Source organism: Felis catus, chromosome B1 (assembly GCF_018350175.1).
Source record: "Felis catus isolate Fca126 chromosome B1, F.catus_Fca126_mat1.0, whole genome shotgun sequence".
NCBI classification, from domain to species: domain Eukaryota; kingdom Metazoa; phylum Chordata; class Mammalia; order Carnivora; family Felidae; genus Felis; species Felis catus.
Window position 1 is genome coordinate 45,052,319 of NC_058371.1, and position 27,682 is coordinate 45,080,000.

At 41.5% G+C, this 27,682-nt stretch overlaps 1 long non-coding RNA gene and 1 other non-coding gene across 2 annotated transcripts in view; both read left to right on the forward strand.

The window, feature by feature from the left end:
* The window catches only part of LOC102901096, a 148,760-nt gene that overhangs the window by 57,966 nt on the left and 63,112 nt on the right, over nt 1-27,682 (forward strand). The gene's annotated exons all lie outside the window — the stretch shown is intronic.
* LOC111560289 lies at nt 2,330-2,437 on the forward strand. The gene has a single exon (XR_002742046.1). It is a non-coding gene; the product is annotated as a U6 spliceosomal RNA (small nuclear RNA).

Here is a 27,682-nt window from a genome sequence, read left to right on the forward strand (position 1 = left end):
GTAATGCATCTCACAAAGGTATATACCAAGGATAGAATGCTAGATCATAGGGCGTGTATAGCTTCAGCTTTACCAAACCGGTGTCCAGAATGGTTGTTTAAGTCACAACACCATCAACAGAGTGCGCTTGTTCCTGTGGTACACCTGAAGATGGGCTGCACGGACTCTCCTTCCAGGGAGACGTGCTGCCCAGCTCCACGGCAGACCCGCCTTTGCGCTGGGACACACCCTTCCCAGGACAGCTTGGGACAGCCGTGGGTGGGAGGATGACTGGGGGTGGGACCACTCTGCTGAGCACCACTCACTCCAGAGCGCCCCATCGGGGCTCTGTCAGGCCTGTGGCTTAGCAACTTTTCTTTTTCTGCTTCTTCTTTATTAGAGGCTGACCCCTCATGAACTTCTCCGATACCAGGCTCCATCTCAGAGCCTGCTTCCTGAGAACCCAGGCTGCAACTTCCTGCCATCCTCGCCAGGGTATCAGCCGAGTTAATATTTTGCCAACCTGGTTGGTATTTAAGGCCATCTCGTCGTGTGTTTTCCTTTTTAGTTAAAATGTCAAAAATCAGATTTATTGAGGTATAAGTTACATGCAAGAGAATTCACCCTTTTGAAGTCTACAGTTGGATGACTTTTGACAACTGTATACTGTCATGTGGTCACCACCGCCTCAAGACATAGAGCATGTTCCCCCCAAAAGTTCTCTGTTGCCCCTTTGCAGTCAGTTCCCTCTCCCATCACTGATCTCTTCCCGATACTTGATCAATGGAACCATCTAGAAAATACTCTTTTGTGCCTGGTTTCTTTTCCTTAGCAGAACGCTTTTGCGTTTCATCTGTGTTGTTGGATCTATCAGTGGTCTGTTCCTTTTTACTGCCGAGTAGTATTCCGTTGTATGAACAGATCTCAGTCTCTCCATTCTTCCATTGATGGGCATTTGGAATGTTTCCAGTTTTGGGCAATCATTAGCAAAGCTTCCAAGGCATATGACAAATTATGTAGGAGTGGCATTGCTGGGTCATACAGTAGGTACAATTTTGACTTTGTAAGTCAAACCATCAACCAGCTTTATACACAAAAAAAACCACAGGAGCCACAGGAACAATTCAGGATGGATTAAAGAAACCACCAAACAGCTTTCTAAAGTGGTTTTACCATTTTAAATTGTTCGTGCCGGCAGCCTGTGAGAGTTCTGGTTACTTCGTGTCCTTGCCAACACTTGGTAGGGTACGTCTTTTTAATATTAACTGTTCTAGTGTCTATTGTGATACCTTGTTTTTTAACTTATATTTCCCTGGTGGCTAATGATGTTGAGCATATTTTCACATGCTTATTGGTAATTTGTTGGCAGATTTCTTCATTTCTCATTGATCTGCAATGACATCTCTCTCCTATTCTTAAATGTCCGTACATGGAAGTCTGTCCCCACGTTGGTATTATACAACCTTCCTTACTATAGATTTATGATGTCTTACTCTCTGGTGGTAAATGTCTTCCTATCTTTTCTTCCTCTTCTAGAGTGTTTTGCTTAATCTTGTCTTTTTGCATTTCTCTATAAATTTTAGAGTCAGCTTGTTAATAAAAAGAATCTTTGTTGAAAGTTTGATTTAAATGTTACCAAATCAGGGCACCTGAGTGGCTCAGTCGGTTAAGTAACTGACTCTTGATTTTGACTCTGGTCATGATCTCATGGTTTGTGAGTTCAAGCCCCGCATCAGCCTCTGTGTGGTAGCATGGAGCCTGCTTGGGATTCTCTCTCCCTCTCTCTCTGCCCCTCCCCTGCTCTCTCTCTCTCTCAAAATAAATAAATAAACATCAAATAAATAAATATTACCAAATCTACAAATAATTTGGGGAGTATTTAAACCTTTATAATATTGACTCTTAGAGTTAATGAATGTAGTATAACTCTCTGTTTAGATCTTCTTTGAAGTCTATCAACAAGGTTTTCTAATTCTCCCCATAAGGCTTAGATACTTGGCTGAAAATGGTATCTTTTAAAATATTTCATTTCCAGGGCTCCTGGGTGACTCAGTCGGTTGAATGTCTGACTCTTGATTTCCAAGTGGGTTGTGATCCCGGGGCCATGGGATCAAGCCCCAGGTCGGGTTTGGTGCTGAGTATGGAGCCTGCTTAAGATCTTCTTTCTCTCTCCCTCTGCCCCTCTCCCCAACTTGTGCTTGTGTGCTCGCTCTCGCGCGCTCTCTCTCTCTCTCTCTCTCTCTCTCTCTCTCTCTCTCAAAATAAAACAAAATGTTTCATTTCCTCTTGCTGGTATATAGGGATACTTTGAAAAAATTTTGTTACAATTTAAAAATTACAGACAAGTTGTGTGCTCCCTTTGGTAGCACATATACTAAAACTGGAACGATACAGGGAAGATTAGCATGGCCCCTGTGCAAGGATTGACACGCAAATTCATGGAGCGTTCCAAAAAAAAAAAAAAAAAAGAAAAATTACAGGCAAGTTGTAAGGATGGTACAAGGAACTCCCATATATCTTTATACCAGGTTCATCAATTGTTTACATTTTGTCCCATTTGCTTTAACACACAAAAATATACACATATTTGTAAATATGAATGTATGCATGTGTATATATATGTGTATAGAGTCCAAAGTGATTATATTGCAGTATAATCCAGTGATGATGTATTCATATTCCTGTGGTAGACCTGAAGGTATGCTGCACAAATTCCCCTTCAAGTTTTTGAGATATACTGACCCTTGATTTTTGGTTTATCTTTGTGAATGTTCCATGTGGCCTTGGAAAAGTGTATATGTTCTGTCATGGGAGGAGTGTTCTATAAATGATAAGGAGGGGAAGGTGGTTGATCGTGTTGTTTAGATCTCCTATATTTTTATTATTTTGTTTAGTTGCTCTGTGGTTCCTTAGACAATGGTGTTAGCCTTCAATTTTCATGGATATATCTATTACTTCCTTTATGTTATCAGTTTTTGCTTCATGTATCTTGAAATTCTGTTATTAAGTTCATAGGGATTTATGATTGTCATGTCTTCCTGATTAATTGATCTTTTAATCATTATGAAATGTCACTTTTTATTTCTGGTAATACTTCTCGTGAAATCCATTCTGCCTGTTATTAATATAGACCCTCTAGCTTTCTTATGATTAGTGTCTACATGGTATATCTTTTTCTGTCATCCTACTTTCAACCTATCTGTGTCTTTTGATTTAAAGCACATCTCTTATGCACAGGAGATAGTTTAAACTTACTTTTAAAATCTAGCCTGTCAATCTCTGCCTTTTAATTTTTTTAAATTTTATTTTACAGACAGTGTGAGAGGGCGAGGGGGCAGAAGGAGAGAGAGAGAATCTCAAGCAGGCTCTATGCTCAGCATGGAGCTCCACAGGGGGCTCGATCCCACAACTTTGGGATCATGACCCTAGCCGAAGTCGAGTTGGGCACTCAACCAACTGAGCCACCCAGACATGCCAATCTCTGCCTTTTAATTGGAGTGTTTAGGCAATTAAGATTTAATGTAATTATTGACATGGTTAAATTTAGCTCCACCATTTGCTATTTGTTTTCTATTTATCCTGCTTTTGCATGGTTTCTCCTTTCCTGCCTCCTTTTGGGAAAATCAAAGTCAAGTCTCCCTTCTTTTCTTTGTTCCTAAGTTCTTCCTTCCTTTTTTCCATCCTTTGCGTTGGCCTTCCTCTCTCCCTTCTTTCCTCCTCCTTCTCCCTTCCTTTTTCCTTGCCTCCCTTTCTCGCCTTTCTTCATTTTGTATTCTTAAAGATTTCTTTAGGGATTAAAATATGCATCCTCAACTTAACAGAGTATTTTTAGAATTAATATTTTATCTCTTCACCTAAAATTTGAGTCTTACAGGAGTATAGTCTGTTAATTCTCTCCGGAGTTCTTTGTGTTGTTGATGCTTTATGTATTACATCTACATATGTTAAGAATCCCACAATACAGTGTCATAATTTTTTAAAAACAGTTATGTACTTTTAAAAGGATGTTAGAAAAAAGAAACAAAAAATATTCTGTTATGTTCACCCACTATTAGCCATTTTTGGTGCTTTTATTCTTCCCAGTAAGTTCTAGTTTCCATCTGGCATCATTTCCCTCCAACCTGAAGAAACTTGTTTTGCATTTCTTATAGTTCAGGTTCATGGCCCGTTAATTCTTTCAGTTTTCTTTGTCCTAAAAATTTCAGCATCACTTTGTAGAAGTATTTTCATTTGATATAGAATTCTGGGATGATAGATTTTTTTTTCTTTTTGACCATTTAAAGATGTCTTTACGTGGTCTTCTGGCTTTCATTGTGTTTTTTTTTCTTTCTTTTTTTTTTTAATGAGAAACTCAGCCATAAATCCTATTGTTTGTTCTCTGTATGCAATACATCATTTCCCTTTGCTTTCAAGATTATCAATTTATCATTACTTTTCAACGTTTTTACTATAATTCACCTACATGTGGTTTTCCTAAGATTTATCCTCTACAGGATTTGCTGACCTCCTTAGATGTATAGATTATGTTTTTCACATAAATTTGGAAAGTTTTCCCCATATTTCTTTAAATATTTATTCTTCTCTAGTTTTTCTCTCCTCTCCTTCTGGGACTCTCATTGCATTGCATGAATGTTAGGTTCCTTAATATTTTCCTGCTGGTCATTGAGATTTTGTTCCTTTCTCAAAAACATTTTGTCCTTTCTTTCTTCAGATTTGATACTTTCTAATGATTTATCAATAAAATCACTGACCTTATCTTCTATTATCTCCAATATGCTGTTAATATACAGTGCCTTCTCATTTTAGATACCATAATTATGATGTAAATTTTCAGTTAGTCCTTTTCTGTAATTTCCATTTTTCTGCTGAGATCCCTATCTGTTTGTTCATTATGATATTAGCTTCTTAAAGTCTTTGAACATATTTATAATAGTTTCTTTTTAAATTTTTTTTTATTTGAGAGAGAGACAGTACAAGCAGGGGAAAGGGGCAGAGGGAGAAAAAGAATTAAGCAGGCTCCATGCTCAGGACAGATCTCTATTCAAGGCTTGATCCCATGACCCCGAGACCATGACCTGAGTCAAAATCAAGAGTCAGATGCTCAATTGACTGAGCCACCTAGGTGCCTCTATAATAGTTTCTTTAAATTCTTTTCTGTTAATGCTAACAGAATTAGCTAGATCTGGGATCTAGAGTTTGGTTTTTATAGACAACATTTTTTTCCTTGACTCTAGGTCACATTTTTCTGTTTATTCCCCCACCCCCAAATGTCTAGTAATTAAAACAATTTTTCTATTAAGTTTATTTAGTTTGAGCACATGAGTGGGGAGGGGCAGAGAGAGAGGGAGGGATAAAGAATCCCAAGCAGTCTCCATGGGATCAGCACAGAGCCTGATGCAGGGCTGGAACTTATGAGCCAGACACTTAACTGACTGAGTCTGCCCCTGTCTGGTAATTTTTATTGTACCTAGACATTGTCAATGATAAATTATAGAGACTATATTCCGTATCTTTCTTTGAAGAATGTTTATTTTTGTTCTAGCAAGTCATTAACTTGGCTGCACTGAAACTCCGAACTATTTCTTCTGCAGTAGGCAATAGTTGAAATCCTTGCTCTGGTTCAGTTCTTTCAGCCATGCTGCTGTTGGTTCCCATTGGTCTCCTGAGAACCTCTCCTGTATAAAGTTCAGGGGTTGGACAATGATTTAGGTGGAATTATGTGTAGATTTGGAGGCTCTCCTCATGTCTCACTCTTTTACAGAAATTTCATTTTACTATTCAGCTGCTATGGAAGCCCATTTCCTGACTCTTTAAACCAGTAAGTGAGTAAGTCAGTCAAGCTTTCTGTTTGACATCTAGATGTCTCATGTTACGTAGACCATAGAGTATAGACCGAGGGCAATTTAGACCGAGGGCAATTTCCTTATTTCAAAGTTTGCCTTCTCACCAGTTTCTGGCTGCTTTTGGTTGCCCTCTGTACCCATAAATAGTAGGTTTTTAAGTATTTTGTATGTGTTATCTGTGAGAATGTTAGTCCAATAGAAACTACTGTCTTATCTCAGAATGGTTTGTACCATGGATTTTTGTACATCGATGATTATATATATATATATATGTGTGTGTGTGTGTGTGTGTGTGTGTGTGTATACACACACAAACCCTGAAATTTTCTTACTAATTCAAAGAATTAATTTGTGGATTCTTCTAGATTTTTAATGTACGCAATCATATTATCTGTGTTTAATGACAGTATTTTTAAAAAAATTTTTAATGTTTATTTTATTTTTGAGAGAGAGAGAGACAGAATGTGAGCCAGGGAGGGGCAGAGACAGAGGGAGACACAGAATCTGAAGCAGGCTCCAGGCTCTGAGCTGTCAGCACAGAGCTGAACACAGGGCTCAAACTCACAAATCTTGAGATCATGACCTGAGCCAAAGTCGGATGCTAAACTGACTGAGTCACCCAGGCACCCCATGACAGTATTGTTTTTGTCTCCCTGCATGGGCTGGCACATCTAATAAAGTGTTGAAAAGAAATGGTGATAGAAAATTCTTTCATTTGGCCCACATCTCAAAGGGGAAACTTTCCTAGTTTAACACTTTGGTAGTATATTATTGATAATTTTTTAAATAGATAAACTTTGTCATACCAGACAAATGATTTCTATTCCTAAGCCTCAAAGTATTTAGAAAATTTAGGAATGGACATTGAATTTTATCAAGTACTTTTATTATCCATCTATTGAGATGTTTGGATTATATTTTCTTTAACATGTTACTGTATTGGGTTACACTAATTGATATTCTAACATTTAATCAACTTTGCATTTTTTGAATAAATCCAATTTGGCGAGATACATTATCCATTTTTATATGTTGCTGAATTCATCTCACTAGTCTTTTGTGTAGGATTTTTTTTTATGAATGAAATAGAAATATAATTTTCTCTGTACTATCCTTGTTGAGTTTGATAAAAAAGTTATGCTAGCTTCATATAATGAGTTAGGAAAAGGTTGTGTATAATTGGAATTATTTTTTCCTTGACTAATTGGTAGCACCTGCCAGTGAAGCCATCTGGGCTTGTAGGTTGCTTTATAGGAAGACTTTTGACTTCTTAAATCATTTACTGGTCAGAACATAAAGGTTTTCTATTTTTCTTGTGTCAGTTTTAGTAAGATATATTTGTACTAGTAATTAAGCTGCTGCCTTTGATTTCTAAGTACACCCTTGTAGTTTCTGCTCTGTAATGCCAGTGTTCGGACTCTGCTAACAACCTTCTTCTTTGTCATCTGTGTTCTTGTTAGGTTCTGCAGTAGGAAATTCTAGAAGGAAATTGGAAGGTAATTCTGCTTTCCAACTTACTTCTGGACCTATCAGCAATGCTCAGCAAGAACATTTCACTCTGAAGGCAGCAATTAGTTTTGTCCTCCAGCTCCTTTCAGTGCCTTTCAGCCTTAGAGTGACTCCTCAGAGATACCACCAGTAGCTGTGAGGGCAGAAGCAGCAAACCTCTTCTGAGGTCTGAGTCTCAGCTCTCTGGGTTCTTGTTATGAACTCCTGAGGGACCAGCTGCATTCAATTATGTCTACTCCTCAGTGGTATAAGCCCTTGAGGGTCCAGCTTCTTGAGGGTCCTCCCTCAAACTTCTGATATGATAACCTCAGCCTCTTCCTCTTGTCTCCCAAACCCTAGCTTGGTAGCTGCTTCCTCTAGTTATTAGCAACGTAAGAGCTCAAAGTTTTCTTTTTGCTTTTTCAGGCCACCAGTACTTGTGTAATTAATTAAATTATTTTCCTGTTGATATACTTACTGTGGTCTGTTTTTCTGATTGGACACTGGCTGATAAAATGCTGGTAATGGAAGTGTTTAGAAGAAAAAGACCCTCAAAAATGTCTGGGCCTGGTTTGTTTTTTTTGCTGGCTTTGAACCCAATGTGGAACTCCTTGCCAATGGCAAATCCATACCGTGCAAAGATAATATGATAAAATTGTCAGCTACGATTGATTGTGATAAAGTGCTTATTGTCCTAAGTGTCTTGGGGACCAAGTAGCTACTGGATTTGACTTACATGGCAATAATAATAATTATAAGAACTGTAACCTGGAATAGATGCTTCTAACTGCACTGCAGAAGTCACACACAGATAATGATAAGTTTAAATTTGCAACTCAGGTGTTCATACAACCAGTGTGCTCTTATAGAGAGCCCAAAAGAATCTCTTCCCATGTACTAGGCAAACCATGATGAATATTACACTTGAAATTTAGCTGTGTTGTACAGTCATAATGTCAGCTGAAGTCATAGACACACCAAGTTTCTGCTTGGGTTGACTTGTTTGAAACTGAGATTTGAACTCCCCAGTCTCCTTGCCTGTAAGAGGAAGCAACCTGCTCTTCTGGAGCTGACAAAATCAGCTCTTTCTTTGTTAAAGACCCAGTAGTAATCTCACCTAGAACGGGTGCCTTGTGAAGGTGCCTATTCTCCTCAAGCCTCCCAGCCCCCATTTCTGTTTATCCTCAGATACAAATGCAAAATGTTGCTAATTTATAGCAGCATGAATGTGCATGGAACACGTATGGGAATGAATTCTAAGGGTGTCAAAACGAGGAGGACAGAATATAAAACTGGATCAAACCAAATTCATTATATTGGTGCATGTAGCAGAGAGGATAGATCTAATGTTAGAAGTATCTCTGAAAATTAATTTACCTGATTGGTTGGCTGAAATTTTGACTCAAAAATGGTCTATGTTGAGTGATTTGAAGCATAATGTAGATTGACTCCAAATGTTTGATGAAATAGGAATATGGGAGTGAATTTCTCGTATGCAAACTGCATGCCCTTCCTCCACACTCTTACTATAGCCTCCCAAAGGCCCTAGACAATTCTCTTTATTTCTTCCTTTTGTTAAGAGGAGAAATTGGGTACCATATTAATGATGAGAACACTAGCATCTTTGAAAAGCATTATGGCGTCCTCACTACACATGAGGAGATGTAGTTAGTAGATATGCTCCCTGATTTCCATGGGGATGCTGGAAAATTTGTGGCCAAGGACTAGCTCTTAACTGCTAGGGACAAGGTAGACATGATCACTATAATGGGAAGGAGGGATAAAGAGGTAAACCAAATAACCTGCTGGGCTCTTTGACCATGACTAATTGATTATTGTGTCCCTAGGAGTGAAATAGATGGGCAGGCTACTAAAATATTACTTCCTCTATATAAAAGAAACACTCTAGATCTGACATCCAGGAACTCAATTTGACTGGGCACAATAGAGCCTTAGCTTCTTACTCTTCAGGTATAAGCCAGATCACAGAACCTGAGCCACTTGAATGAAGGGGAAGCTGGTCTCCCTCGAGAATGAACATGCAACCCTGCTACAACCATATTCTGTAAATATTCCTCCAAGCCTTCTCCAAAGGGGCCTTGGGCCATTTACTAGACTTCACGTGCAGTAGATAAAAGGAAATTCTCAGACCTTTCAGGGATTTACTGCACAGTGAATTGGCTCTGAATTGGCACTGGTCACCAGGTTGCCAAATGCCACTGTGATCCACCAGTCAAAGTGGGGACTTTTTGTGATCAGATAGATGATAAATGAAGTTTTGGCATAAATCCATCTCACATGGGTACATCTCTCGGTGAACGTATGGACCCTCGCCATAGTTTTCCTACCTGTTCCTGAATATATAAAAAGATTAGATGTATTCGGCAACTTAGCGGAAACACACATTGGCTCCCCAGCCTTTGGAATGAGGGTTATTATTTGCTGATGGCTCTTTAGGGGGTTAGTCTTCTCTCCCACGTAAACTGTAAGGTCCTGAATACAGTAAATCTCACTTAGCTGACTCTGTATCCCGCCATGCCACCCCATTCCCTGCCACTGCTTGAGAGAGTAGTATTAGCTACTCAATACGAATTTATTGATAGCAGTTTAGTGAAATCATGTCAGTATCTTGAAGTATTCGTGAGGAGTAAACTAACTTCCCTAGCTTTAGGAAAGGAGTGTAAGAGTCTTTGCCCTGGCATTCTCTTCCAGGGTCTGAATCAGGTTCAAAAGTACATTTATAGATACCTACTCTAATATAAGCTATTTATTTATATTTATGGTGTAACATCCCATTCAATATTTATGACATCACTCTGAAGTGGATTTTATAATCCCTCTTTTATAGTGGAGATAACTGATTCTCAGGAAGGTTAAGTAGATGGTTCCGAGTCACTCAGTAAGTGGCTGCACAGAGGTCTAAACCCAGGTTTTCTGATCAAAATATTAGGGGTTTTCCATTGTACCCTAATAAGTTTTTTAGCAGGAAATTTTGTCTGATTTTTCTTATGCTATAGATTATCACCTTTCTTAAGAAAAGTAAATACTTCTGATCTCCTCAGCGATTACAATTTCAGCTACTTTCTTGACCTCAGGGTTGGGAAGGAGGAAAAAGAAACTATTTCTGCTTTCACCCCTGGGTCATGTATTGAGCTGAGACCTCTCTCTTTATACTATAGAGCCCACAAAGATAAGTAAGGAGCTTATAAACATGACTTTACAAAAGGATTGAGTATAATAAATAAAAGGGAATTAAACTAGAAATTGATATGAAATCTGAATCTGCCTTGTAAGAAGTGGTTTGTCCTTCATTGCTTCAGGCAGTGCTATCAGAGAATTTCTCTTCAATGCTTTTTGGCCTTTCTTCATGGGACATTTGCAGCTAGCCCCCATCACCTAGGGAGCTCATCTACACACCTAGCACCCCTGTCTCCACCCCTGCTATAGACCATTTCTAAGATGTGACACCAAGACACAAGTAAGGACCTTCTGATCCAGGAGGACTTATGGAAGGAAGGCCTGTGTCCCAATAACTTCTTCCTGACCGAAGTTTTCCCGGTTCCTTGGTAATCTGTCTCAACCATGGGGGTATGGTCTTGAAGGCCCAACTGGGAGAAGCTACTCAAAGTGACACAAGGACACCCACAACTCATGTGAAATCTACATGCACTCTGCAAAGGATGCAGAATTTTTTGTACTTTCCGCCCTCTTTGTCACAATATTTTATAAAGGAAACTCTGTCATTTCTCAAGATCAAGGACATTGAAATGGCATAATTTGGACCAGATTCTCCTAGAGCATAAATTCTTTCTTAAGAGTAAGTTAAGACAGATTGGGAGCTGTATTGACTTTTTAGGCCCATTAGTGACCAATTTCTGACTTCCAAGCTTTGATATAATGGATTCAGGATCAGGATACTCTTTGACCTTATAGACCATCAGTGGAACTCAATGATGACCTACCTTCAATGCTCCTGGCAGGCCCAAGAAACAGGCAAGGGAATGAGACAAAGAAAAATATGGAAAGAAAAATGGGCAGCAAGAAAGAGAAAGCAGGGAAAAGGAGAGAAATAATAGGAATAAATAAATTGACTGGCACTTAGTATAGCACAGGGATGTATTCTTATTCTGGTTATTACTCTGGCAAGATCAGTTAACACAGAATTACAAGGAATGTGAAAAGCTCTGCAATAGGCAAAACCAGAGCTTGAAGGGTGGGGAACAGGGCAGTGGATAAGGAAGATTTTCTGGAGGTACCGTAGCAGGGCTGTCTCAAAGAAAGACTAAAGTTAGCTTAAAAGGGCAGATAAGCCTCCAGGCTGGTGATGAGCCTGAGTAAAGGTGCAAAAGCGTGAGGGTTTGAGGTCCTCATTTAATGTGGGATCCATGTGTGTGGGAGGCCTCCCATCTCCATGTGCTTTAATGGTGACTTCCAGCACTTTGGCAGGGACCACTGGTGGCCCAATCAAACTTCTATTCTCCTCTTCCTCCTTAATTATAGGTCTTCACTTTTAACAGGACATGTTGCTGCCTTTCCTGCAGTGATGTGTGGCCATGTAACAGAGTGTTAGCCAGTGAGATATGTGGCACTTTTGGGAGGGCATCTTGAAGGGTAATGACTCAGCCTGGAGGAGCCCCTATTTGTCCTTCTGCCTTTCCTCCTTCAGACCTGTAACACAGACATGATGACTAGAACTCCACAGTCATCTCAAACCCTGAGGTGGCCTTGAGGATGGAAGTCATTAGCTGGGATAGTGAAGCAGAGAGACTGAAACTTCTGTTTTGCTGAACATGGTATGCTAGCTGAGCCAGAGCTGAATTTCTTGGGATGACAGGGTTTTAAAAGGCTGTATGAGACAAAGAAATAGAAAGCTCCTAGGAAGAAGTTTGGGACAGTCCATTGTTACTCCAGAATGCCCCTAGAAGGACTCCTAAAGTGGCTTACTGAGTAATGTAGTCAAGGAAACCAGATCTGTCCTTGGAAATAAACAGCAGGTAGGAGAAACTGTGCAATTCTGAAAAAACAAAACAAAACAAAACAAAACAACCAAAACCAAAACAAAACAGTTAAGAAAATTAAGCATAAAAACAAGTTTCTGTCAAACACAGAGCTGGGATTTGAACCCAGGTCTGACTCCAAAACCCATGCTTTCCATAGAAAATACAGGAGGAGGCCCATGTTGATTCAAAGGATGGATGAAAGCTGGGATATCACAGTTACATCAGTGTCTTGGACCTTCCTAGATGATATCAGAGGGGGCCGGCAGAGTTCTAGAAACAGATTAATCTCTGGCAATTGCTAGATAATTTGATAGAATAATTATTTTCCATGTCTTTTTTGATTGTTTGTTTGAGTGGTAGGATTTCATACTGTGCATGTTCAAATAACTCTTCCCCCAACCTCCCAACCAAGTTCCTTGGCCTTGATAGATTTCTCCCCATAAGTAACCTGGTGAAATCATAGAAGTCCTAAGAGTTTTCCTCAAAGCTTCCAAAAACAGTGAGGGAGTGTCTTGTCAGATATTCTGTTAGGAACTGATATGTGTGCATGGCTGTATGTGTGTGCATGCACACCTGTGTATATGTGTATGTATGCATGTGTATAGCGTGTGATATCTATGTGAGAGAGAAAGAAGCCAAGAAATTTAAAAGTCTGCTATGAAAGTGGGAAACTGGTCCTTAAAGCATCTTTTTCTGCTGTTTACTTCTTGAGAGGCAAGATTTGCTGGCTTCTACCTCAGCTTACTACTCAGTTCGGCCAGACCTGTGACTTCTTTGCTTTGCAGAACAGCCTTGCCAGCTTTCTGTCCTTGTTATCTTTTTGGGTCCAAGAAAAGACCATAGAATCAGGCCTAGCAGGCTATCCAAGAGCTACTGGCAACTCACTTCTAATTCATTCTTTCTTTATCTCTTCTTTTATTCTTCCCTTATTTCTGCATCCATTCTTAGGATATTTGTGTTCAAATGTTGTCTTCTCAGGAAAACTTTCTTTGTCCACCCTGAGGTATCTATCTTAACCTCCTGACAATGCTAATGCCCTTCCCTCTATATTCTTCTCCATAGCATGCATCAATATTTGACATAAAATATATTTGACCTATTTACTTTATTGTCAAGACTCCCTTACCTAGAATGTCCCTAGCACTTAGGACAATGCCTGCCACAAAAACACTCAATAAATATTTGCTGAATGAATACATGGATAATAAAGGAACATCCCATAGTTCTCAGCTACCTATTGGCAAAGGTATTTGCTAATTGCTATTTTATCAGGACCCTTTTTATGAGGCTCAGAAGAGAAAAGAATCTTATAACTTCTAAAATAACATCCATAAGCACATTGGGAAATGAAAAGCACCCCGGAATGAGTGTCAAGAGACTTAGGTTTGCATTACTACCATGTAAAGAACTAGTTGTGGATCTTGAACACCTAATTTAACTCATTACACCCTTGCCATTCATAGATTTGTTGTTTGTGAACAATCTTGAAGACCAATGGCTGTGATAATTTGTAATTTTTGTTGAGGCATGAACTTGAGTTGCCCCGAGTCTTAGACATTTCTTAATGAGAACTGTTTGGTCAAAAAGTAACAGAAATAAATTTGAACAGGTTAAAAATAGCTAAGTGGTTTAAGTAGGAAAGGGATGTGTGGCAGGATACAACTGGACCTCAGGAAGACTTGAGAAGCAAAGACATAAAGGTGTTCCAGATTCTCAAACAGAACCTGTTCCATGAAAATTAAAAATTAAGAAAGGATCCCATGCTATCCTTTCTTCAGTGGATGTTGACTGAGTGCATTTTCTGACTCCAGTGCTGGCTAGAGGTAGTGAGATGTAAAAGGAAATATCAGACTCTCTTTGCTCTTCGGGAATTCACTGGCTAGTTAAGAGACAAGATTGCCACCCACACTGAACACCAAGGGTGTGTGGCGGACAGAGTTCACTAGTCCCAGAAGCATTTCATGTTACTGAGAGATCCCTGTGTCTGGGGTAAATTCTGGAAGGCTTCATGTCTTATTATTTTTAAATTTTTTTTTTCAACGTTTATTTATTTTTGGGACAGAGAGAGACAGAGCATGAACGGGGGAGGGGCAGAGAGAGAGGGAGACACAGAATCGGAAACAGGCTCCAGGCTCTGAGCCATCATCAGCACAGAGCCCGACGCGGGGCTCGAACTCCTGGACCGCGAGATCGTGACCTGGCTGAAGTCGGACGCTTAACCGACTGCGCCACCCAGGCGCCCCTTCATGTCTTATTATTATTATTATTATTTTTCTTCTAGGAACTGTAGAGTTTGCATTGTAGATAGAAGAAAAGATGAAAAGGAGCATGAGGAAAGTCTTGGAGATATGAATTAATCTGGTAGTGGAATGAAGAGTTGAAGAATGGCAACAGGGAATTCCCTCTAGAGGAAGGAACCCATACTGGGCAGGAGTCAAAGAAGCTGTACTCAGTTGGGGAAAGGCGTAAAATGCTGACGAGTTTAAACTTAATGGAACAATATGGAGCCACTATAGATCTTTCATAATTAAAAATTTTTTAAATGTTTACTTATCTTTGAGAGAGAGAGAGAGAGAACAACAGAGTGTGAGCCAGGGAGGGGCAGAGAGAGAGGGACACACAGAATCCGAAGCAGGCTCCAGGCTCTGAGCGGTCAGCACAGAGCCCGACGCGGGGCTCGGACCCACCAACCGTGAGAACATGACCTGAGCTGGAGTCGGACGCTCAACTGACCGAGCCACCCAGGCACCCTAATATATAACTTTAAATTACATTATGCTGTATGTTATGTTTTTATTATATATAATGTCATATATAATGTGTTTATATTACATTTGAAAGTATATTTATATTTAACTTCTATACATATTACCATTTGCATTGCTCACAATTCCTTCTTGCATTGCATTCTTTTCTGGCATTATTTTAGTTTTTTTTTTTTTTCTTTTTTGAGAGAGAGTGAGGGAGGGGGAGGGGTAGAGGGACAGGGAGAAAGAGAAGCTTAAGGGCCTCCCCACCCAGCACAGAGCCTGATATGGGGCTCAATCCTATGATGGTGAGATCATGACCTGAGTTGCAATCAACAGTAGGATGTTTAACAGACTGAACCACCTAGGCACCCCAGGATTATTTTATTTCTTTTCTTTTTTTTAAGGTTTATTTATTTTGAGAGGGGGAGAAAATGAGTGGAAGAGGAGCAGAGAGGTAGGGAGAGAGACAGAATCCTAAGCATGCTCTGTACTGTCAGTGCAGAGCCTGACGCAGGGCTTGAACCCATGAATCTGTGAGATCATGACCTGAGCTGAAATCAGGAGTCTGTTGGTCAACTGACTGGGCCACTCAACTGCCCCATATTTCTTAAATTAAGCCTATTAGTGAGGATATCTTGGCAATAAACTATTTAATTTTTTTAATCTGAAAGGAACTTGAAATACAAGTTTTTTTGGATACACTGTTCAAGATTGACAGTTATTTTTTCCCAGCACATTGAAGATATTTTTCCATTATTTTCTGACTTCCATTGTCACAAGTGAGAAGTCTGTTGCTAGTCTAATTACTAATTTCCTTTTTTTTTCATATTTTTATTTTTGGTAATCAGTCTTTTGGATGTTTGAAAAGACGTTTTAATTGTCTTTGCTGTTCTGCAGTTTCACTACCAAGTGCATAGGTATGCATTTCATTTTATTTACACTGTTTGTATAGTTGTGTGTCCTTTATGTATAGATCTACATCTCACAAATTCTGGAAAATTCTTAGTCATTATCTCTTAAACATTGCCTCTCTTTCAATTTGTTTCTATAACTTCAATTACACATGTTCTATGCCTTCTAATGCCATCCTTCGTTTCTTGACCTCTCTTTCATTCATATTTTCCATCTCCTAACACTATGCTAGATTCTACATAAATAATCAGCTGTCTTCAGTGTCGCTAATTTATTCTTCAGGAGTGTTTAGTCTGATGTTAAACCTTTGCTTTGAGTTTTTAATTTCAATTATTATATTTTGAATTTCAGCTAACATTATTTTCTTAAGTTTTGAAGTTTTCTTGCACTTTGTTCATTTTCCCAGTTTTATCTATGTTCTTTAAACACTACATAATTAGTTATATTATATTCACTTTCTGATAACCCAATATCCAGAATATGAGGGGGCACACGTTTGTTGTTTTTTATTTGCTGATGCCGATGTATGGTAGCTTGTTTCTCCTTGCGTTTGATAATTTTTTACTTGAGCTCTTATTTGCTTGAACATCATCTATGGGGTCTGTGTTGAAGACCTTTTTTCCAGAAGGGGTTATATTTGCTTTTGTTTGGAATTGGGGCACTACCAAATTTGGACAACTTTAATTTTGACTTGGAGGTTTCTTTTACATGTGCATAGTATGAATCCAAACTCCTGACCCCAGTGAAAACAGAGATCTAGGTTATGAATTCTTAGGGGATATTATTTTATATATGTAGAAAAAATACATAAAGCCACCACGGAGGCAGTTTTCCTTTGTTAGGAGGCTGTATCTTTTCTTCACTTTGTACTTTCATGGCGGATATAGCTCTATGTGGAGGTCTTGGGTTTTGCTCCTCATCCTTGAATAATGTCAAGGTGTAGCCTCCCAATTCCTATTCACAACAAAGCCACATTAATTAATTAGCTATTTTATTAAGGGTCAGAAGATATTTTTCTTTTCTTTTCTTTTTATTTTTTAATTTAAGTTAGTTGACACTCAATGTTACGTTAGTTTCAGGTGTACAACATAGTGATTCAGCATCTCTATACCTCATTCTGTGCTCACAAGTATAGCTGCCATCTGTCACCATATAAAGCTATTATGATACCACTGACTATATTCCTCATGCTGTACCGTTATTCCTGTGACTTAGTCATTCCATAAGTGGAAGCCTGTATCTCCCACTCTCCTTCACCCATTTTGCCTATCCCTCCACCTCCACACACCTGGCAGCCATTGTCTTGTACTGTTTTTATAGGTCAAGTTTTGCTTTTTGTTTGTTTATTTATTCATTTGTTTTGTTTTTTAGATTCCATATCTAAGTGAAATCGTATGGTATTTATCTTTCTCTGTCTGACTTAGTTTATTTAGCATAACACACCCCAAGGCCCAACCATGTTGTCACAAATGGCAAGATCTCCTGCTTTTTTTGTGGCTGAGTAATACAGAAGATATGTTTAGGCTGCTTAGTTTTTCGTATTGTCAGAAGCAAAAGTGCCACTGTAGACACTTATGAAGGGAAATAAAATGAGAAGAAAATGTCCTGGATTAGGAGTCAGAGACATTTTGGGTTAGTCCCAGAGACCAAGATGCTAGGGAGCAACTGAGGGGGTGGAGAAAATGTGGCAGCTCTGGGACAAGAGCTGATGAAGAGAAGCTGGTTGACAGGTTACTGCTGTGGGCAGTTGGCTCTCAATAGGACTTTCTGTGGATCCACATAGAATGCACCTCAGAACTGTCTTCCCAAGGGACGGGAAGGTGTAATATTTATATACCAATTCACATCCCATTGGTGAGGTTGAACTTCAGGGTGTTGAAGGCCCAGTGTCTCTTCTTTGAGCACCAGCTGAGCAAGCTCCCAGAGCACCACAGAACACCCTTGGGCAGTGAAGCAGAGAGATATGGACTCGTGTGGGAAACTCTCAGTGTTCCCAGGATCTGTCATCTGAGGCTGCAGGTATTCAGAGGTGGACTAAGGAAATAGGAAACAGGTCATCACCAATGTCTGCTACAGAAGACTAAAACTGCCATCTTGTTTTTGGACCTAATTATGCTGCTTCTGCAAAATACTGCAAAAATGCTGAGAACTACGGTGTTTAAGGAAGATCAGTACAAGAAAGATATAAGACAGGGGTTGGCAAACTGCAGCCTATAGGCCAAATCCAGCCTTCCACTGTTTTGTAAATAAAGTTTTATTAGAACACAGCCACTCCCATTCATTCATATTTGTCTATGGTTGCTCTTTTCAACAGCAGAGTTAAGTGGTTGTGACAGAGACTACATGAACCACACAGCCTAAAATATTTATTATCTTGCCCTTTTTGGAAGAGGTTTGCTGTTTTTGATTTAGAAGGATTGACTAGGAAGAACTCCGCTGTTAGGAAGACAAATTTGGGAACTCCTGTAGATTCTAAACCTTAAATGGGAAGGGCCATGATCAAAGTCTACATCTTGTACCCAGTCTACACCTATACCTAGTACTCCTTGAATTTGCAGAATTACAATGAAAGAATTTTTAAGAACAACTGCAGGGTCTTGTGTCTGGGAGGCCCTGAGAATGGTGGGACCATTGTTAGACATGAGGAAGTTAAGACATTTTTAGTAGGGGCAGGAAGATGGTGAGGAGAGGGGTCGGTGATGAGTTCAGTTCAAGAGGAAGTCATAAGGGCAATTGATATGTCTGGTTTCTAAGTCAAAATATAGCACTGAGTTGAAAATTGGAACTACAGGGTAATGACTGGGCTGCCCATGGCCCTGAGCATAGGGACGGCTCACCAGAGCACAGAGGGGTAACACAGTTCAACTTGTTTCAAGGATTCCACCCTCAAGGCCTATAGCCATCTACCATCTGTGATTTGGGGATCCAGATGTGGGAACTCTCCAGAGAGGAAACTGTCTAGTGTTAGCTACTTCATAGCATAACAGCAACCAGATCTGTGACTATCAAGTAAACGTATTTTTTTCCAAGCTTCTGTGACTTGAGAACCTGCCATACTACACGGGAACATACGAACAGCCCTTAGGATGAAGGGAGGCCTTTGCTGTGTCTGAGGCCTGTCCTATTCTTTAGGAGATGCTGTAGAGATGGCTCCTCCCAGAACAAGCTGCCCTATGAAGAAACCCGAGGGATGAAGAAAATCTGGTCAGCTCTCCGACTCCGGGCCTGCATTTGTCAGGCCACCATAGAGCAACCCACCATAGAGCAAGTGGGTTAGTTTTCTGATCCAGGGCATTGAAAAGCAGGGTATCTTACTAGTATGACTAGTGGGGGCCAGAGGGGCGGGATGTGGAAGGAATTCAGAGTGCTGCTAAAATTTCAAAATTTCAAACAATAGTTTTAAAGTTTAATTAAACAAACAGTAGGGTTTTGTTTGTATGTTTGATGTGTATCAGATAGGCAGATGTTTTATAAAGAAAGGACATTTCTTGGGGGAAGACCTGGGTTTGAGTTCCAGCTTTGTAATTTGAAAACTGTGTGACCCTGAGAAAGTGACTTTGTTCGGTCTCATTTCCTTCTCTGTTAGGCGGGAATGATTGTCAACGAGAAGTACGGTAACACATGTGAAAGCGTTTTGTAAATGTAAATGTATTGTTCAGACTGTTGTAAGAGCAAAAAAATATGGCGAGGTGGAATAATGATTAATTGCTTGTAGAGGTTAACAGTTATTGTGCAAGGTTGTAGTCTAGGTCTTTCCATTCATTATCCCATCCAGTTCTCAAGGCCACCCATTTGATGGCTACAGGTGCTACAATATTTTCCTTGTTTTACAGATAAGAACTTGAGCTCAGAGATTTTAAGCAGCTTGCTTATAGAAGAAAAACAAGTCTAAGACATGATACGGCCCACAAAGCCTTGCTGGCTGCACAGATAGAGCCCCAAGTTGGTGGCTCCATGGTATGGTTACCAAGATGTAGGGCCTCAGCCTCAGGAATTTGATTGCTAGTATATCCAGGATCGAACTGGACTTAGGAATCTATTTAACCCATAAAAGACTGATAGATAAAATTTAGGAAGTCGACTTAGCGATGTGCAAAGAGAAACATGTCTAATACACAGACTGATTTTCTTTCATGTTGACTAACGGATCAGTGAGGCTTTCTTGTAGGGAAGCCAAATTATAATCAACAGGTTGCTAGGTAGGGGTGAAATCAGAGCACAACAAATTGATAATAGTAATAATTATAGCAACGATGGCAATAATAACAAACATATTGATCACTTACTATGCTAAGTGCTTTATACAATTTAATGCATTTAATTTTTATAAAAAACTCAAGCACGTACCCATTCTATAGGTGAAGAAACTAAGATACAGCAAGATTAAGTAATTTACCTGAGGCCATGAATGTAGTAAGTAGTAAAGCTATATATGTGACCCCAGGCACTCTGTTGCCCTGAGGAATGATTTGCTTCCTAGAAATAGTACCACATGGACAGATTTCTATTCCATGCCCAGAAGGAAAGCCAGGGCACAATGTGTATCTAGTAGTGGAAGGTAGTTGGTGATAAGGCCCATATGGAAGCCAAACAAAGAGAGAGCAGGGAGGGCTCCTGTGATGAGAAGGGCTGCGTGGAATGGGGGGAAGGGTGGATGGGGCTTGAGTCAGACCTGAAAGGGTGAGCAGGAAGGGCAGGACTCATGGGAAAAGAGCATGTGGAATGGGCAAGAATGTGGACAACCGAATGTGCAAAGCACATCTAGAATGGTGGGCTTGTGTTGAGGAGGAACTACTGGGAAGTATTCTGATGGCGAGGCTGTGGGTGAACCTTGAATGCTGACTTGGGTTTTTGCCCTGATCTTGGTAAACATAGATGGCTCCACGCTTGCTTACATTCTGCACTGAGTGCCAGCTCCCTGCCAAGCATTGGAGGAGGCATCCGAGATAGAAAGATTGCTGAAGTCCAGGCCCTACCTGCAAGGTGCTCACAGTTTAGTAGAACAGCGGGCAGGACCCATTGGAAGAGAACAGTAATATGGAGCAGTGGTGATCACAGGGTGAGAATTGGGCGGCTGGGGGAGCCCAGACAGCCAGATCACGATTGTCCTTCACATGGCGACCTGAGAACCAGGTCTTGAAGAATAAGAAGCCACAGATGGTCAGGGAACAAGGTGGGAAGGGTGTTGTTAGAGCAAGAGACAGCAAGAGCAGAGGCGTAGAGATCAGAAAGGGGCTACGTGCCCACGGAATGGGGAAGGTGTGGTGTGGCAGGCTCCAGGGTCTGGACACAGAGAGGGGAGACGTGTGGGTTCTTAATCACTAACCCCAACATTGACTGGGTTTCCATAGGTGCAGAGCATAGAGCTAGATAGGGTGGGGGGTACATAGGTAAAGAAGTTATAGTCTTTACCTTCCAGGGGCCATCAATCTAGGAGGGACAGAAGACCAGACGCAGGCTCCTTGGGAGTATAACACCACATCTTACTCATTTTTTTTTTTTTTTTTAATTCTCTTAGGGCAGTGAGCAGGGTGCCTGGCACATATTAAGTGCTCATCTATTGTTCACTGAATGAATCAATGAACATAAATAATTTTCATGCAATGCAGAAATGAATAAATGTTAAACAATGGTGAACACAAAAGGGAACAGTAGTCAGCTCTGACAAGGAGAATCGGAGATTTCAGATTTAGGGGCTACGGGGAGATAACCGGGTCCGTCTGGGGGTGGGCCCCCATCTGAGTGCTCCTTGCTGCTTGCCCTTTGCTTCTCCTCACTCTGTCCCCTCCCCTTTGTGCTGAAGTGGCCTGGGACTGAAAATCAGCCCGGGCAGCACCAGAAGAGCTTTGCAGACGAGATTAAAAGCAAATCAAAGAAGAAAAATTGTGGCTCGGTTTATGTCTTCCTAATTAAAACCCCGCCAGTCTCCCTTCTTTTTCTTTCCAGCTAATGTTACACTAACGAGCTGAGTTTAGTGGCATTTATGTAGATAAAAGTCCCAATGATTGATCTCAATGGCTTGTTAAAATTAGTTTCAGTCCACCATATTGATTTAATTCCATTGCTTGAAAGTGCTAATTAATAATGATAATAAAAGTGTCTCGGCCCATTATTATCAGTGGGCAGAAGGGGGTGGAGTGGGGGGGGGGAGAATTGCTGGTTTTAGTGTCACTTACTCTGTCTGAGGGTGGCCTTTGAAAGCTGGCTGAGGGGACAGGAGGCTGGGGCCGGGGGCAGACATGGGTGGTTGCATCCCTTCCTGGTGTCTGGCAGGTTGCTTGCCATGGTACTACAGGCTGGAAGAGGACAGCGGAGGATAGATGCGTACAGGTCCTGGGGGAACAGAGCTCTCTGCTCGTCCTCTGCCTTTTTGACCCCTCCAGACGTGGGGGCGCTGCTGGTCTGAGTGGTTCTTAAAAGAGGTCAAAGGTTTACACTTGAGACTGTTCTAGAGGGTGATGAAGCTGGAAGGGATAGGGCCAGGGGCTTGCTGTTCAGTTACTGTTGAGCAGCAGACAGCTTGGGCCAGGAACCTCAGCTACCCCAGACCCCATGCTGCAGGAAGCCCAGGAGGGCTAATGGATGAGGAGGAGAGAAGGATTTTGGAGAGCAAAGAGAGAAAGTGTTCAGGGAAATTGAGTTCATAAGGGAGAGTTAGAAGTAGATACTTCTATTAATTAATTAACTAATTTGTAAAGAAGTCTTTTTGCCTGAGATAATGCCCTATGCCCCTGGAAAGGGTTCTTATAGCCACTCTGGGGGATAGGGCATGGGGATGAGGAAAGGGTGGGTGCTGGGAATGAAAACGGACCCTGGAGGAAGGAGCAGCTATTCCAAGATGGTGGCAAAGTCTTTGTGCAAGAAACACCACCCCAGTGCCGGTGGGAAATGAGAAGGGAGAATGGCTCCTAGTGAATTGGCTGCCCCTCCCCCCCCAGCCCCACATCCTCTGGGGTTCACCTGGAGACCAGACCTGTCTCTTTGCCCCTTTCTCTCTCTTACACACCACCCCCACCCCCAACACACGCACCCCACAGACTGCATCCTGGAGAAGTCCACGTTTCATTAATTATGTGCGGTGTGCATTTTGGAGCCGTTGGAGGCCTGCTGTCCTTCCTTTGTTGAACTTTATGACCATCAGTGGTCCATAGATTGCACTTTGAGAATCAGGAAAGGAGTGGAAAGAGGCTTCAGGTTCCAGACGACGTGGGGGAGAAAATGGGATGAGAGAGACACAGGTTAAGGACACGTAGCCTCTAGAGATGAGGGGGTCAGGGACCCACAGAAACAACCCCCAGAGCCCACATGAGGCCTCAGCAACCTGAGGGCCAAGAGGTGACCTTAATTCTGAGGCAGGTTCTGGATCAGCTAGTAGCTGCCTCTTTTCTGGGCTGGCCTATTGGATACGAATAAATCTGTATAAGGCAGAACCTGTAAGAGATATAAGCTGCTTGGTTCTGGCAATTCTGAGCATCACAACCTTGAATGTAACAGCCAAAGATCTACCTGATACACGTATATTCCTGGAGATGTTCTTTATCGAAGGATCTTATTTATTTTTATTTATTTATCTAATGTTTATTTATCTTTGAGAGAAAGATGGAGCACGAGTGGGGGAGGGGCAGAGAGAGAGAGAGAGGGAGACACAGAATCTGAAGCAGGCTCCAGACTCTGAGCTGACAGCACACAGCCCGATGCGGGGCTCGAACCCACGAACCGTGAGATCACGACCTGAGCCCGAAGCCAGATGCTTAACTCACTGAGCCACCCAGGTGCCCCAGGATCTTTAAAAAATTTTTTTTATGTTTATTTATTTATTGTAAGAGAGAGAGAGAGCGTACAAGAGCAAGTGGGGACGAGGCAGAGAGGGAGACAGAGAATCCCAAGCAGGCTCCACACCACCAGCACAGACTCTGTCATGGGGTTCGAACGCACGAACCGAACTGTGAGATCACGATCTGAACCGAAATCGAGTTGGATGCTTTAACTGACTGAGCTACCCAGGTGCCCCTTTATTGACGGATCTTATGAAGCACCCTCCCCGCTCGCAGAAAAGAGTAACTGAAGACTCACACTATAGAATCAAGCTATATGCGATTTTACTCTACAGTTAACTCAAGCATAATTATACGCAATAATTATACTGTGTAGTTCTGATATTAATTACAATCCATCCTCATTAAGGAATTAACCAAATCATGTGTGGCTGGGGGCAGGAAGAAGGAGATAGTTTTTATTATGATTTACTCTCAACCTTCTTCTTTCAGGTTATCCTTCCCCCCCCCCCCCGCCCACCACCCACCCCCCGCCATGTCTTGTGTTATACTTACTGCCCCAGTGGTTTGGGTTGGGATATTGTGTTTCTCGTATCAAGCTCCTCATTACTAACCACAGAAAATTATCTGTCTCTGTTTATGCAGTTCCTCCAGGTTCGCTTAAGTGAAGAATCTTTACCAGCCATACTCCTTAGGAAGGGCGCTTCCTCTAATATAATCAGCCAAATGCCAACTACTAGCTTTATTTTATATGGGATTTCTATTTGAATGATCCTAGCTTTCTATTTCTCGCTGCCTCCTCCCGCCTGCTGCTCCCGTATTCCGCACAGTGCCCTGCATGGTGATAGGGTGAAGGGGTTTGAGCTTGACTCATTTTGGGGGAAGAGTAACTTCCAGATTGAGTCCGAGCTTAGAATAGATTGCCTTTGGTAAAAAATATGGGGATCCATATGCTTCCTTGTAACACTGTTAAGCACCCTCCCTGCTTCAACTCAGGAATATTACTGTTAACTATTTCGTACACATGTTTGGATGGGATGAACAATGCAAGTAGTTGGGATGTGGATCCTCGTTGGGATCTTGAATGTAATGCATCTATTTTTTTTTTGTTTTGTTTTTAGGCAAAACGAAAAAAAATATTTACATTTTCTAGGATCTGGAAATCCCAATGAAATGTTGGAGAAAGTAATGCCTTCTGTTACCCCTGGTGCCCTACTGTTCCTTTCTACTTTCCATATCTTTTTTTTTCTTTTTCCTTTTCCTTGTCCCCTTGGGTTTTTCACTTTTTTCTTCTTCCTCTGAATCCTAGCCTACTCATCCTAGCTGAGGCTGACCCATGAGAGCTATCAGGTTGTCTGTACGGACCATGAGAGTGAAAGTATGCAGTAGGGCCGTGGGAGCCTTAGCCAGGACGTAATGTGCGCTGTGGTTGGGAGAGTGTTTTCTCTTTGAGACTCCTGATATTAGGAATGGCAGACTCCACTTGTCCCCCATGGCATGGCCTGGGCAGCAGCTACAGGTTTTTTAAGGGGACTCAGAGGTTTCCAGTTGTGATTCTGGACTGGACAATTATGGGTTATCCAGTTAGTTGGAGGGGGACACACGGCAAGATGTTCCAATGAAGAGTTTAGTTTGGAAGTTTGTTGGAAGTGAAGAATCCCTGTCCATACTGAGTGGAGGGCACAGTGGAGGGTGCCTGATCCCGGGGGTGGAAGATTGGAAAAGTACCAGGGCCTCCTATCGGGAGGAGGGACGATTTAATCCTCAGAGGGGGTATGCAAGATCATGGGGAGGGGTGGGAAAAGAGGGATTGGCAAAGGAAGCTTCTGCAACAGCCAGAGAGAATGATTTAAAAATATCATCTAATTGTTTATGGAGGTGGAAATTGGATTTGTCACCAGATCCGTGGAGTAAATCCTGGGTGGGAACCTGGAGGCAAAGATAGAGATCAGGAGCCTGGTTTATATCCAAGTAGGGAGGCAAGGAGCTGGGAGGGGATGTGCATAAGGCAAGATAGGCCAAGACTTTGCCAGAGCAGAGTGCTGGGGTGGGGGACAGCTGCACTGTGGTGTCTGAGTTGATGGCATAGAGTGAAGGTAGCTATGGGCTAGAGTACGTGACAGTTGAACCCCATGGACGTCTGTAGTGAATCAAGTTGAAGCCCCAGTCTGGGATGTGTGTAGATGGTATTGCAGCTTGGGGGCTGTGGGAGCAGCAGGGGCTCAAGTGGATCCTGGGCGTGGTTGGACATGAAGGGGAATTCAGATGGGGGTTGGAGCCATGGAGGGAGGACAGAAGAAAGACGTTCAGCGGGCTAGCAATTGTGGCTGGGCAGTGGTTCTGGAGCTGGCTTTCCTGACTTACAAGAGCCTGTCTGGTACAGACCTTCTGAACTCCAAGCCCAGTGACATTACGTTCACAGGTTGTTAGCACAAAATCAGTCATGGTGAGAGTGTCATTACTGCAGAGTGGCAAATGCCACAAATCAGGGTCTTTTCTCCCCTGGAGAGCTGGTTGTTAAATATTTACTGGCACCCTACTGGGAGCAGAACCTCTTTCATGCCTCTTTAGTGTTCAGGGGTGGGGATGTTGGTGCAGTCTTTATTCTGACTGTGCAATTAGCTCAGACAGCGCAAATCAGAGGTACTTCGGAGCTTGTGTTTGAGGACCTGGGAGAGAGAGAAGGCGGGAGGAGGGTAGAGGGGCTGGTACCCGATCTGACAGCTGCAAAAGCTGTCGCCAGAGGGGGTGCTAATGAAGGCTGATGAAAGTAGCCATCAGCAGCCCCACTTTTAGCCTTCTGACCAATCACCTGGCTCTGGGTGTGGCATGTGGGCACAGTCACACTGTGCTGGGTAGTGAAAATGGATACAGACGTGTTGAAAAACAAATTGGTACCATGCACCATGAACTCAAAACATGAATACCCTCTGACCCAGTAATTCTCCTTCCGAGACTCTGTCCTAAGAAATTAATCCTCACTACATTCTCATTTTTTTTTCAAACAAGCAGCCTTATTATTATTAGCAAGATTTGAAATGAATTTGAAATTAATCGAAATGTCTCACTGTAGCAAAATGGTTAAGTGATCTATGGTACATCTTCTTAGTAGATTATTATGCCGTGATTTAAAAGGATGTGAAGGAGGTGCACAAAAATGTGGAAATGCTTATGATACGCAGAATACAAAATTGTAGAGGAGCGTTTTTCCACAGTGTGTTTTTTGGAATCCTACTCCCGTGTCAAATGTATTTGGGAAATGCTTGATATCATATGTCTCACTTAGGACTTCCGAATGCACATCAACACCGAAGGTTCTGAGAAATTCTGTGGTTTGACCTACTGCTTCTGAACTTATTGTACCCCGCAGTCCTTTATCCAACCAACGTCGACTACCATCCCCAAGCATTAGTGTTCCGCAGAATGAAGTTTTGGGAAATGGTGTCAGACTGAATGGTTATAATTCCATTAAACTGCCCATCAGAACACAGGGAAAGGACTGGAAGAAAAAGCTGACAAAATGCAATAGGGACCATGGGTAGCAATGGATGGGAAAGATTTTTTTTTAAATCTCTCTTGTGTGTGTGTGTGTGTGTGTGTGTGTGTATTTGCCAAATATTCTTTAATATGCATATATGATTCTATTGAAAGTTTTTATAAAGGCCTCTCTCTAAACAAGAATGTGCATTCTCCAGCTTTAAAAACTTGTTTTAAATGTTTATTTATTTTTGAGAGAGAGAAAGAGACAGAACGTAAGCATGGGAGGGGCAGAGGGAAAGGGAGACACAGAATCCCAAGCAGGCTCCAGGCTCTGAGCTGTCAGCACAGCTCATATAGCCTTTGTATGAATTTAAAATTGTGTTCGCTATTTACAGCTCCTGGGCCATTGATGAGTCTTGCTTTCATAGAAGGGTCTTTCTTAGAGCAAAATTTCT